Source organism: Sminthopsis crassicaudata, chromosome 1 (assembly GCF_048593235.1).
Source record: "Sminthopsis crassicaudata isolate SCR6 chromosome 1, ASM4859323v1, whole genome shotgun sequence".
Classification (NCBI taxonomy): Eukaryota; Metazoa; Chordata; class Mammalia; order Dasyuromorphia; family Dasyuridae; genus Sminthopsis; species Sminthopsis crassicaudata.
This window is the reverse complement of record NC_133617.1, coordinates 319160370-319175576: the sequence shown is the minus strand read 5'-3', so window position 1 is coordinate 319175576 and position 15207 is coordinate 319160370.

Genomic DNA, 15207 nt, shown 5'->3' with positions numbered 1-15207 from the left:
GTTGCCCATTATCACTATTGCCATTCAATATTGTATTAGAAAGGCTAGCTTTGGCAATATTAGAAGAAAAAAAGATTAAAGAAATTATAGTATGTAATGAAGAAACCAAATTATCACTCTTTGCAGATAATATGTTGATATACTTAAGAACCCCAGAAAATCAACTAAAAAGCTAATAGAAATAATCCACAATTTTAGCAAAGTTGCAAGATACAAAATAATCATATAAAAAAATCATCAACATTCTTATACATTACTTACAAAATACAATAGCAAGAGATACAAAGAGAAATTCCATTTAAAATAACTGGTGATAATATAAAATATTTGGGAATTTATCTGCCAAGGGAAAGTCAGGAACTATATAAGCAAAACTACAAAACACTTTCCAAACAAATAAATTCAGATATAAGGAATTGGAAAAATATCAAGTGCCCTTGGATAAATTGAACAAATATAATAAAGATGACAATACTCTTTAACCTATTTATTTACTACTATCCCAAACTCCCAATAAAATATCTTACTGAACTAGAAAAAATAACAACAAAATTAATCTGGAATAATGAAAAGTAAAGAATTTCAAAGGAATTAATGAAGAGAAAAACAAATGAAGTTGGCTTAGCTGTACCAGATCTAAAACTATATTATAAAGCAACAGTCATCAAAATCATTTGGTACTGACTAAAAAAAATAGAGAAGTTGATCAGTGGAAGAGGTTAAGTTCACAGAACAAAATAGCCAATGACTACAATAAGCTAGAATTTGACAAACCCAAAAGCCCCACCTTTTGAGATAAGAATTCACTATTTGACAAAAACTGCTGGGAAAATTGGAAACTAGTATGGCAGAAAATAAGCATATATTCACATCTAATGCCATATACCAAGATAAGATCAAAATGGGCTCATGATCTAGCCATAAAGAATGATACTATAAACAAAGTAGAAGAACATAGGATAGTTTATTTCTCATATTTGTGGAGGAGAAAGGAATTTGTGTCAAAGAAGAACTAGAGATCATTATTGATCATAAAATAGATAATTTTGATTATATTAAGTTAAAAAGTTTTTGTACAAACAAAACTAATGCAGCAAGATTATAAGGAAGCAAAAAACTGGGAAAACATTTTTACATTTTGATAAAGGCCTCATTCTAAAATATATAGAGAATTGACTCAAATTTATAATAGTTCAAGCCATTCTCCAATTAATAAATGGTCAAAGGATATGAACAGACAATTTTCAGATGGAGAAATTGAAACTATTTGTAGCCACATGAAAAGGTGCTCCAAATCGCTATTTATCAGAGAAATGCAAATTAAAACAACTCTGAGATACCACTATACATCTCTCAGATTGGCTAAGATGACATGAAAATATGCTGACAAAATTGGAGAGGATGTAGGAAGATTGGCAAACTGATACATTGTTGGTGGATCTGTGAACGGATCTAACCATTCTGAAGAGCAATTTGTAACTATGCTCAAAAAGTTATCAAACTGTGCATACCCTTTGATCCAACAGTGTTACTATTGGGATTATATCCCAAGAGATCCTAAAGGAGAGAAAGGGACTCACATGTGCAAAAATGTTTGTGGCAGCCCTCTTTGTAGTGTCAAGAAACTGGAAACTGTGTGGATGCCCATCAATTGGGGAATGGCTGAAGAAATTATGTCACATGAATGCTATGAAATACAATTGTTCTATAACAAACAACCAGCAAGATGATTTTAGAGAGGCTTGGAGAGACCTACATGAAATGATGCTAAGTGAAATGAATAGAACCAGGAGATCATTATATGTGCAACAACAATACTATACAACAATCAATTTTGATGGAAGTGGCTCTCTTCAACATTGAGGTGATTCAAAACAGTTCTATTTGTGCAGTGATGAAGAGAGCCATCTACACCCAGAGAGAAAATCATGGGAACAGAATGTGGAATATAACATAGTATTTTCACTCCCTTTCTTGTTACTTGCTTTCATTGTGTTTTCTTTCTCATTTTTCTTTTTCTTGTTTCTTGTTGTGATTTTTCTTGTGCAACAAGATAATTGTATAAATATGTACACATATATTGGAACTAACATGTATTTCAACATATTTAACATATATTGGACTACCTGCCAGATAGGGGAGGGGGTGAGGAGGACAGTAAAATTTGCAACAAAAGGTTATGCAGGGTCAATGTTGAAAAAAATTAACCATGCATATGCTTTGTAAATAAAAATCTTCAATAAAAAATGTGAAAAGATTATGTTATGATCCATATTCAGTGCACACATCTCTTTCTGATTGCAGATGGCTCTCTCCATCACCAGACTGTTGGAAGTGGTCTGAAATTGATGGGGGTGAACTCTGAAACTGTGTCCCATTTAATCTGTAAAAGAATCACTATGAAACTGTGTCCAATTTAATGTGTAAAAAAAGGGAGATTCAGAGTCTTAGGCCCTCCTGGGAAAGTATATCATCCTAGACAAGTTAAGTGGTGTCATTCAATTGAAGATCTTGGTCAAAGCACACTACATTTATCTTTTGGAGATGGCCCAAATGTTCAGGAAATTCCAAAATCTGGAAAAAAGTCTTCAAAGAAATTTCATTCAATAGGAGATTTTGGTCTGATAATCAGCTCATGTTGCCGCCAGCCCCCCCAGCCAAGATTTGCTCATAAAATAGGTTGGTATTCACATAATCTTTGCAAATCTCTTCATTAAGAATTTGCCACTAAGGGAATTCCCTCTTAGCAAACAATGAAACTTTCTTTTGCCACAGATTTTTGATTTGTGAATTCTTTCATGTTGGACTTGTGCTGAGGCCAGAGAGGATTCTCACATCAATTCTCATACCTCACTTCTCTACAACAAGAACAATATCAAAATCACCTCATTGGAAAGAGTCAAGTCCATTACAGCTGATCATCACATGATCTTGTTATTACTATGCACAATATTCTTCTGGTTCTGCTCATATTACATAGCATCAGCTCATGTAAATCTCTGCAGGACTCTCTAAAATCATTCTACTGATCATTTCTTATAAGAAAATAATATTGCATAACATTCATGTACTATAACTTATTCAGCCATGCCCCAACTGATGAGTTTCTACTCAGTTTCCAAATCTTTGCCATTACAAAAAGGGCTGCTACAAACATTTTTCACATATAACTTTTTTTTTCCCCTTTTTTATGATGTCTTTGGGATAAAGATTCAGTAGAGAGACTACTGAATCAAAAGGTATGCACAATTTTATACCCCTTTTGGGATAGTTCCAAATTGCTCTCCAGAATGGTTGGATTGATTCACAACCCCACCAACAATGCATTAGGGCCAGTTTTCTAACATCCCCTTCAACATTTATCATCTTTTCCTGTCATTTTAGCCAATTTGAGAGGTGTGTAATGGTACCTTAGAGTTACCTTAATTTTCATATTTTTAATAAATATTTATTTAGGGCATTTTTTCATAGAAGTAGGAATTGTTTGAATCTCTTTGATTGAAAGTTTGTCTTTTCATATCCTTTGACCATTTATCAATTAGAGAATGTATTCTTATAAATGTTAGTCAGTTCCTATATATTTTAGAAATGTGGCCTTTATCAGAATTCTTGAATGTAAAAAATTTCCCCAGTTTATGTATATTACCAGTATATCCTTTCTAATCTTGTCTGCATTAGTTTTATTTGTATATATATATATATTTGCTTATCAAAAAGTACATGAGACTTAGAGTCAAACGATTCATGTTCAAAAGCTTGCTATATAAGTTAATAGCTGTGTGACCTTGGTTGTATCACTTTGCCTCTCCAATATTCACTTTCCTTTCCTGGAATGGAAAAATATGACTATACAGTCTTTACTATTCCTTCTACTTCTATAGGACTCTAATAGAATGATGGCAATGATATTTTTGGTCATATATATCTCAAAGCAACCCTAATAGAACTTTATATAGGCAGCTGATTAATCTTTTTACAAGTAAAATGGACCTTATTTTAGGACAGCATAAAGGATGTAGGATAGAGAGCATAAGGCAAGTGAATTTAAAAGGTGTTATGAAAGAATTCTTTCATAATGTCCTTATTAGATCATTTAGTGTGACTTACAAGCAATGTCTCTTATTCTTAAGTGTTTCTCTAATGCCTCTTCTGTCTGTAAGTATGTCATCAATGTAATTCATGATAGCCATGGAATAAAGAGCATGATCTAGTATTACAAGAGTTACACTTCATCAAAATTTTAATTTCATCTAGTCAGAATATCCCAGAATTTAAAGGTATTAAGAAAATGTGCTACAATGTCAAACTGTCTATTATATTTAGGATTTCTAATAGAATGTATTTTTGTAAGTTCATTTCTCAAAACCTTTTTAGTTAGTTAAAACGTGTACACTAATATGAGGGGGTGTTTTTTTTAAAAGATTTTTTTTTTATCCCTACAATTTGCTTGGTCTTTTCTTTCCTGAGTACTTTATTTATAAATTAGTTGTTTCTAAAGAGTCTCACAGTATTGTATTGTAGGTTTTGTTTCAAAATAATTTTGCTTTCAAGACAAAAAGCTCAAGATATAAAGGAATATATGTTACTAATCAGAAACATATACAACATCTTTATCAGGTACCATTTTAAGTTATTATTAAAATAGATGACTTTGGTTTTGTCTCATTTATCTTTTCATTTCATTCCCATCCTCTAGTATGTAAATACTAAATATAGCCCTTAGCTTAAGAAATACTAGGTCTCCCATTGCATCCAGGAATATCTCTAGTCATTTTTATCTGTATGACCTTCTTGGGGTTTTTTCAGTTGATAGTGGGGAATTTCTGCTAATCTCTCTCCCAGACTTCTCTGTGATCAGTGATGGCACACACTGAGAATGCTTCCTAGGAAAATCAAAGGATTCCATCTACAGATAAGGGAGAGCATAAAACAATTGATTCTCATAATATGCAGTTTGCAACTTTGACAACCTTAACATTAAAGTCAAGCAAACTAGATTAACCAGACAGGACCAATGAAACAACTAAAACATGAAATGAAGTAGACAACAGCAGTTATATTTATTATGGAAGTAAAACTTTACATTTTCACAAGATCAAATACAAATGTACATAAATATATATGTAAGTGTGTATTGTATATATGTTGTATATTATATATATACATATACATATATATTTATATTAATATGCTCTAATATATCCATAAACATATATGTATTGGGCATACATTTATATGTATCTATGTGAGTATATATGATATATAAAACTATATATAAATCAACACATATGTCTATATACATGGTATGCCTATGCACATATATATGTGTTTATATATTTATATATTAATGTTACATACATAAGATATGTAAAAATATGTAATATATGTCATAATACAGACATATGTTGTGTGTATGTATACACATATACGTATATATACATCCATTTATACATACATATATACATATATATATATATACATATATACGTGGTAGAGTAAGAAGTCTCAGAGAACCTAGACTTGAAATTCCATTTCTGACACTTACTTTTTCATCTTGACCAAACCATGTCATTGAATCTCAGTTCTTTTTCTACAAAAATGAGTAGATTGAATTGTTTCTGAATTTCCCTTTAGCTTTAAATTTATGATTCCTGATAAACTATTTTGTGAGTCCTAAAGTATTACATAAATGTCAATTATTGTTACTGTATATCACAAGAAAGTAAGGAAACTTTTTTTATTATTTGAGCAGTTTTACTGCCAGAATTCAATGAAATGCAATGCTTTTCCTTCCCTTAAAATAGGAGGTATTTTTATAGAAGACCTAGTAATACCTGCAAAATTCATAGTGGAAGTAAGCAATCCATCAATCCATTTATCAAATAACTGGGGTGTGAGTCTCATTTTAAAATAGCTCAAGCAATAATAAATTTTACACTAAGAATGCTAATCCATCTTCAAGAAATTGTAATAAATAATCAGGAAGTGATCAGAGAGACTTTGCACAGCATTTGAATTTGGATATTGTCTCATTCTGCTTGAAAACATAAATAACTTGTTTTTTCATTATAAAAATAACTGCCATGCCAAAGCAAGGTTTTGACATCCCATTTGTTATTCCTTGAAAGAAAGAAAGATTATCACACCAATGAAGACAACTCCCTTAGAAATAAAAAAAAAGATCATTCACATATCAAATTCTATGTTCCATCATTTGAGTACAGGTTCATATGCATCTTGTATCTACAGATGTACCAAAAAATGGTTTAAAAAATTAGGGTTCTGCAAGAGATTTATGTTTCTTAGATCTGAGATGTACCAAACTGTTACTGAAAGCAAAACAAATAATACTATTTTTTGTATTTGAAAGCATGTCAAAATGAAAAATAAATGATTTTTCCCATAATTTAAGTACTTGCGGATGATAGGCCTGAAATAATCATAAAATTAATTAGTTCAAAAATGCTATGAAAAATGCTTAAAAAAAAAAAGAGAGAGAGAGAAAATTTTCCCTCCAGATCAGCTGATTATGCATTTCTCAATTTATTCACTTCAACTTGGTGATGTATGGAATGTATCATTTAATTCTCCATTTTAAAAATATAAATCTTTGTTATATGATAATTCAACTACGTGAAGGAAGACACAATCATCCACACTCATCACACCAATTCCAAAGCATTAGAAAAAACAGAAGACTATTCCAATACTAAAACCTTAATCATATTAAACATATATTAGAGATTTGTTCATTTCTATCTCTCCCAGCTCTGTAGAAGTCCTCCAGAAATATCTGAAGTATTTTAATATGTGCAATAATACCTTTTAGGGTACCATTTCAATCATATCAAAAACTTCATCAATAAGACAGTCAAAAAAGACTTTTCAGATTCTTAAGAATGAAACAAAACTCCATTGTAATGTTATTTTATATAGTAATAATTGTTAATGTGCTAACATTTTTGAAATGCAAAGACCTCACACAGATGTTGTTTGTACCTTGTCTCAACCTTATGGAAATATTTAGGAAAACCAAATGATACACATTTCAAAAAAACCCCAGGCCAAATGCCACATGTGGAAACTGCCTACATGCAGCATTTATTACCTTGTACCCTAGTAACTACTTATATGACTTTTTGCCTTTCTTTCACCTCTATGTACTATATTATACAAAGGTTCAAGAAAATGGGCTACATCTTTTTCAGTCCCCTTTTCTATCAAAAACTTTTTCAGATTTGGATTTGTAGTCAGAAATGACAGTAATCATAACAATTTCCACAAATCCAAGGATTAAATAATAAATTTCTTCAGTCATTGAATGACAAAAAAGAAATATGATCAAGATTTCTTCATTGTTATTACACAATAATGACTTCTGTTTTAAAGTTTCATATTTTTATAACTACCAGTGTTAAATATTCTTTCTCAAGGTGATTCTAATTTGTTAATACATGGTTATGTTTACACTGAGTATTGAGTGAAAAAAGAACTGGAGAAAGAGAAATAGAATGAAATAGAACTCCCAAGGCATGAGATGACAAAAAGTTAAGCACAGCCCAAGGGAAGGAGTGCTACACTACCCTAACCCCACCCCCAAGCTTACTGTACCTTTTTCATCTTTATATTCAAGTTCAATTTTGCAGAATAAATTAAATGTGAGGAGGCTGGAGTAGGAAGAAGAATTTGTTGCATACATTTTAATTTAGGGATAAAAAGGTAAGTCTTAAATGTTAAAAAATATATATATACTATAAAGATAAAAAGGACTTGGGAGAATCTGAAGTTAATTGATTTATTTACTGTTCTTGCAAGAAGCAGTAGAACCAGAGCTAGTCCTTGGATGGATCCACACTTGTAGACAAGGGAATGAGCCTTTTATTTCTTATCTTGAAGCACAAGGTCACTTTATTGGTCAGGGATCACAAAGTTAACAAATTTCATGGTCTCTCTCCCTAATCATACAATTCATGTTCAAAAAAAGACAAAAAAACTATTTTGGGGAGAAGAAGTTAATATTAATGAATTCATTAAGCATGGTCACTCAGTGCTTCCAGTTACCTTTCCCCCACTTCTTGTTTGTTTTGGAGGTGATTTTAATTAGTTTATCACTTCAATATTTTGTTTTGTGCAACTAACTTAGGTCAACTGATGTGACCTTTCTCTAAATTTTTGCTCTCATATGAAAATGCATTTCTATAGGTTGTGCATGTCAAAAGTCTAAAAGATTTCAGAGGATGAATTGCAATTCATTCTCACTATCTTAAAATTGTCAGATAAAATTCTATTCATATAAGCTTCACAATATTTCCATTATCATTACTCAATTCCTCTATTATATTTCTTTGTTCTTTGAAAATTATGATATGATAAAAGCAGACATTCTAAACATATAATACATAGATATAAATATATAGATATATCTTTACATATAATTGTAATTTTACTAATACTATTCCTCCCAAAAATATCTGCTTATAAACATATGGAATACTAATTACTTGAATGACAAGATCATTATTAAATACTATAAGGAATCTCAAAGTTAATGGAGAGAAACTGAGTCAACCTGCAAGTGCCAGTAATTGCTTAAAGTCTCACAAGAAAGCAAATTCAATTACCTTCTGGTAAAGTAGCTTGCTTAAAACACATTTTAGTTTCAAATGCATTCACTCAGTTTCATAGTCACTTTCTTATAAATCAGAGTAATTTTTAAAAAAGAAAAAAGAAAACAACAACAACAATAACAAAGTAAATATGAATCCAGAGGAAAAGAAAGATGAATGCAGATTTTCAAATATTCCACATCCCTGCTCAAAGTGATTTTCATCATCTCTTTCTCCTTGGGCATTTCATTTACTCATAGACAAGTTTTTTTCTTCACAGGAATTGATGCTAAGATACAGAGGTAGGAAGGGAGAAAAGAAAATTGTTATTCCTTTATTATTAATCATTTTTAGTCATGCTTTACTTTTGAATAGAGCTTTTTATTCTGAATAGAATGCATGGCTATTAGCCAAGTGTCTAGGATTCTATTTTCATAGAACACACTGGCATTGAAAAGGTACTCCATCTAGTCAATTCAATTTAGTGCTTATTGAATGCTTATGTTTGCTTAGCACTATGATAATCCTGTAAGAAATATAAAGGATATTTAAATCACTACTCCTTACCCTTATGAATGTTATAATACTTTGGGACACAATTAGATGACATGTCAATATATTTCTACTAGTAATAGCTGACATTTATATTATACTTACTGCTAAGCACTTTAAAAATTATTTTATTTTGTTTTTCATGACACTCTTGCAAGGTAGGTGCTATTATTGTGGCGAGCTGTTGTCTCCAGAAGCTGCTGATCGCTCTCTGGGAAGAGATCTGCTGTGTCTACTCAAATCTCTCAGACAGATTCTTCTTCTTGTAAAGAACCGTTGTCTCCAGGCAGTTACCGTTAACTCTTGTCCAGAGAAGTGACTTCCCTTCCTGCAGAGAGCCCCGTCAGGCCTGATGTAATGCAGAGACTTCTTCTCTTCCTGGAGTGCTGTCCTCCAGCCCTTGTCCTTCCCCAGTCCAGAATGCTCTCCAGGCCCAATGTTGCCTCTTTTATCCTCCCAGAGAATGGGCGTGGGATAATGCAAAGGCTTCTGGGAAGAACCACTTCAGCCAATGAGCTTGCTCCTTCTAGGTTTCCTAAGGTGTAAATTCCCTTTACAGGTCTGAGCCAGAGAACTGTCAAGTCAACCTGAGTTCTCACCTTGTAATTGTCCAGACAACCTGAGTTCTCACCTAGTAATCCTAACATCTCCCCCTTTCTTTTGATTTAGAACATAGGATAATCATGACCTTGAAACATAAATCCATCAATATGGGAAGCATTACACATAATTACATAAATTACATAAGCACATAGTAACATAGTAACATAATACATGCTAGAAGTATATAACAAATAACATGATCAAATAATCATAAACTGAGAATTTATAAATGTCCCTAAGTCCATTGTCCATTAGTCTCATCTTGTGTTAGGAAATCCAATGATTCCTGCTGGTTTTAAAGTTCTTTAACAGTCTTCTTATTATCCATGCTCTTTCAGTGTCAGATGTTTCTTAGATCTTCTCCTTTGTTTTGAGGTTTTTCTCTTTTTCTCTCTCTCTCCAGGTGCTTGTTGCCACCCATCTATTTCCTTCTTCATCTGTTTTCTTCTGTCTGTTAAAATACAAGCAAGCCCTCTCTCCCAGGCAGTTAACCTATCTAATTTTCTTCTATTTACCACTTTCTAAATCTCTTCTCATCATCTGACAATTACATTGGAGTTATTTGCACTGGACACAGCCCTGTTGGTTTAAAAGGCCTGTATTCTCCCCAAGTGTAATCCATTTTTGCAATCTGATTGCCTTTTGGCTCACTTATCAGGTAATCCCTTTCTGCCATGTAATTGCTTTTCTGCTGGTTGATCAAATCAGAGTCCTGACCTTCTAAAGACTCTTTGGGTATAACATCAGCTGCCATCATGCCCCAAGTCTTTTTTGCCTGGGGCCCTGGACCTGGGCCCCTCATCCCATTTCCCTGAATTATTCTACACTCTGATGCCCAATGGAGTCCTCTGTTGCATTTTGGACATGCGGTTTTAGGTCTTCTCTCACCCTGTCTTCTCACTGTATCTCCATATCTACACTGAACTCTTAGATGCCCAATTTTTCCACATTGAAAACATCGCCGAGTTTCTCTAGAAGGCCCTTGCCAGGAGGGACCCTGTCTTTCCACATTCATCATTGTCCGGGTGTAAAAAGCATTTGTTCCCACTGTAGCACAGCATCTTATGATCTCCTCTAAAGGAGCATCTTTGTCTAATCCCCATATAATTCTTTTGCAAATCTCATTGGCATTTTCCTTAGCCAGATGTCTGGTCATTATTTCTGTAGTTGCATTTTCTCCAATAGTTCTTTTGACAGCAGTTTGCAAACGTCCCACAAAATCTGCAAAAGGTTTATTGGGACCTTGCTGTATTTTAGTGAAAGCCTCTCCCCTATCTTTCTGTCCAGGGAGAACACCCCAAGCTTTTATTGCAGCCTTAGCAATTTGTTCATATATTGTCATGGTATAATTAGTCTGTTCTGAATTCTCTCCATACCGACCTTCACCTGCCAAGTGCTCAAAAGTGAATTGTGTGTTAACTCCTATTTCCAAATTGCATCTGACTTGGATTTTACATAATTCATGAAATTCCGCAAGCCATAATAAATTTTCTCCAGGTTCCAGGCATATCCTTGCTATGCATTTCCAATCATTTGGGGTTAGAACTTCATAAGACAAACCATCTAGTAACATTTTAACATAAGCTGATGCAGCCCCATAAAGGGTACAACCTTTTTTCAAATCTTTAATTTTATTCAAATCTAAAGGTGCATATCTTCTCCTTTTTTGACCTACAGAGTCAATATTTTCAATCACAGGATATGCATGTATAAAATCACTTATATCCTGTCCTTTTCTCATACTTTTAACCAATGCTTTTTCTAATCTTGTCATAGGCTTAGGCTGCTTCACAGGCAATTCTGTTTGTGTTTCTGCCTCTTCCCCTCCTTCTTCCTCCACCTCTGAAGGTGGGGTTGATGTGGGCCTGTCAATAATCTGTTCTCTAGGCAGGGTTGAAGCTTCTTCAAGAGAATCATACCCTAATTCCTCATTTAAATCCTCTTGCTCTAGGGCAAGATCTTGATCTTTCCTTTTTTCCTCACACTTCCTCCTCTGTTCATTTTTAAAACTTTTCCTTCTCCTACAACTTGCTTGATAGTTTAAGGCTAATTGAACTATGTTGTAGATATAAAATACTTCTGCAGAAATTGAATGAGGCCCATTTTTTGCATGAAATTCTTTCATTTCAAATCCCACTAGCTTCCATTTATCTACATCTATCTTTTCTTCCTCTAAGAACCAAGGGGATGTGCGTCTTAATGTAGCCAAGAGTTTAGCAATCTGTACCCAGGTTACAAGTAAACTCTGCTCCTCAATTATCTTGATTATACTCTCTATAGTACCCCTCCTGAATGGGGGTGGAGCTGAGGTTGCTTCTGGGGCTGGGGTTGAGTCGGCAGAGGTCCAGGGATTGAATTTAACTAACATCTGCCCCATTTCAGCTATAAGAGATTGCTGGTTTAGCCCTTAACAAGTTAAGTTCCTTATTTATCTATTAGCACACTCACTTAATCTTTAACAAAGTTTCCTCGTTACTCACGGTTCTGGGTCAGAGAGACTGAGATCTGGATGGGAGGCTTTTCCACTGGAATCAGGATTGTGTCTGTCCCTGTTCAGGCGCCAAATTGTGAAGGTCTGGTCTAGCTCCTTTTGTCAGGATAAGCAAAAGTCCTTGCCCCACGTGTGGACGCCAATTGTGGCGAGCTGTTGTCTCCAGAAGCTGCTGATCGCTCTCTGGGAAGAGATCTGCTGTGTCTACTCAAATCTCTCGGACAGATTCTTTCTTCTTGTAGAGAACCGTTGTCTCCAGGCAGTTACCGTTAACTCTTGTCCAGAGAAGTGACTTCCCTTCCTGCAGAGAGCCCCGTCAGGCCTGATGTAATGCAGAGACTTCTTCTCTTCCTGGAGTGCTGTCCTCCAGCCCTTGTCCTTCCCCAGTCCAGAATGCTCTCCAGGCCCAATGTTGCCTCTTTTATCCTCCAAGAGAATGGGCGTGGGATAATGCAAGGGCTTCTGGGAAGAACCACTTCAACCAATGAGCTTGCTCCTTCTAGGATTCCTAAGGTGTAAACTCCCTTTACAGGTCTGAGCCAGAGAACTGTCAAGTCAACCTGAGTTCTCACCTTGTAATTGTCCAGACAACCTGAGTTCTCACCTAGTAATCCTAACAATTATAGTCTCCCATATTACAGATGAGAAAACTGAAGCAATCACAAATTAAGTGACTTGCCAAGGTTCACACAGATAGTGACTGAAGTTGGATTTGAACTGATTTTCCTCTCTCCAGGACCAGTGCTTAAATACTGAGATATCTATCTGAATAGCTAAACTCTTTTTTATTGACTCCAACCAAGTGTTTCTCTTCTTTACTTTTCCTTATGTTCTCTAAAAGGAAAGTATATGTTTCCCACAATTTGTTTCTTAAAATTTTATTGTACTTTGTTTTACTTTAACTCTTGAAGTTGCTTATGATAATAAATAAATTAAATTTTTATTTACACACCAAAGAAAAATCATAAATCAATATTTATTAAGGGCTTACCATGTTCTGGGTTCCATGCTAAGTACTGGGGATACAGCAAATAGCAAAAGACAGTTCTTAAGTAGCCCACAATCTAAGGAAGCATATAACATGGAGACAAATATATACAAACAAGCTATATACAAATAAGTAGGAATTAATTAACAGAGTAGAGGCACTGGGGAAAAAAAAAAAGATTGGGATGATTTTCCTGTATTTATAGGATTTTAATTGGGACAGAAAGGAATGAGTGGAGGAGGGAGAAAATCATAGAGATGAAAAATATACAGAGATAATATCTAAAACAGAGAAATGGAATGTCTTGTTAGTGTAACACCAAGGAGACCAGTGGCATTTTATCATAATAGTACATTGTAGGAAGTAACATGCAAAAAATTAGAAAGATAAGAGGAACTAGGTTTTGAAGAGCTTTGAGAGCCACACAAATCATTTTGTGTTTGACCCTAGAAGAGATAAAGGAGCCACCAGACTAGGGGTGGATGACTTGAGAAAAATCATTTTGGTTACCGACTAAAGGATGGATTAAGGTGATGATATACCAGATAGGCAGACCCACCAGGATGCTATTGAAATAATCCAGGTGTGAGGTCATGAGGGCCTGTACTAGAATAGTGTTAGAGAAAAGAAGAGTTCATATTTTTAAAATGTTTCAAGAGGAGAAGAAAAAAACAGGCCTTAATGAAAGATTGAATACCAGAGTTAAGAGAAATTGAGGAGAGAAGGATGTTACCTAAATGAAAAATATGAGGGATTGGAAAGATGCTGTTGCCCTTCAGTAATAGGGAAGAAATGAGACAGAAAGGTGTTTTGGGGAGAAAAGTAGAGAATTCCATTTTTTACATTTTTACTTTACCTATTGGGATATATAATTCAAGGTGTCTGAGAGGCAGTTGGGGATATCAGATTGGAGATAAATAGAGAAGTTGGGGCAGGAAAAGCAGATTTGAGAATCATCAGCCTAGAGACAGTAACAAGAAAAGTAATATAGCAGGAGAAGAGAAGTGGCTGCAGAACAGGACATTGAGGTACACCTATGGTTAGAGAATATGATCTTGATAGGATCCACCAAAGGAAATTGAAAAAGACTTAGATAGGTAGGGAAAAAAAAACAAAACAAACAAACAAAAAAAAAAACACAAGAGGGAATAGTATCCTGAAAAACTCAAGAAGAAAGGATCAAGGATAAGAGAATGTTCAAAATTGCCAAAGGCTGTAAACAGGTCAAGTAGAATAAGAATTGAGAAAAGGTCATTGGATTTGGCAATGAAGACATCACTGGTAATTTTGGAAAAAATACCCTTAGCAGAATATTAAAACTAGAGTTGTTCTAATAGAATTTTTTATGCCCTTTCAATTAATCTTTATTATTTAAAATTAAGATCTGTTTCTCTTGGTTAAGAGAAAGAGAGGAGAGAGAGAGAGTGGATGCACCTATTTTTACAGCCTTTGCAAGGATTTTAGCTAGGACAGAAGAAAAGTTTAGCTCTTAAGAGTAAAAGAGATATCAAAGTCAGTATTAGTTAATGATAAATCAGTAAATTGTTTATTTACATGATCTGCAAGAGGGGATAATAAGTTACCTACTACAAAGGAAAGAAAAAGATTTAATAATTCAATATTTTGTCAGAAAAGTCCTATGCTTGGGGCTTGGGGCTGAGAGAAAGAAATTTATATAATTATTGATTTATTTTTATAGTTTTGTAAGGCAGAGAGAACACTTAGACTATCTCAGCAAAACTCTGGAGTCTGAGCATAAGCTAGAGAGAAAATCAGTCTATGATTGATTGTACAAATTTTAGAGGTAAGGCCTTCAATATTTTTCTTCCTTTTTTTCTAGTCAAGGACCATGATTCAATATATCTGATTCCATGTTTACAAAATATCTCTATAGCTTTCCATATGTCTGTGACAAATATTCATAGTATAATGTCAGAGAAAGTGAGGCAAGATAAAGATTAGAGGTT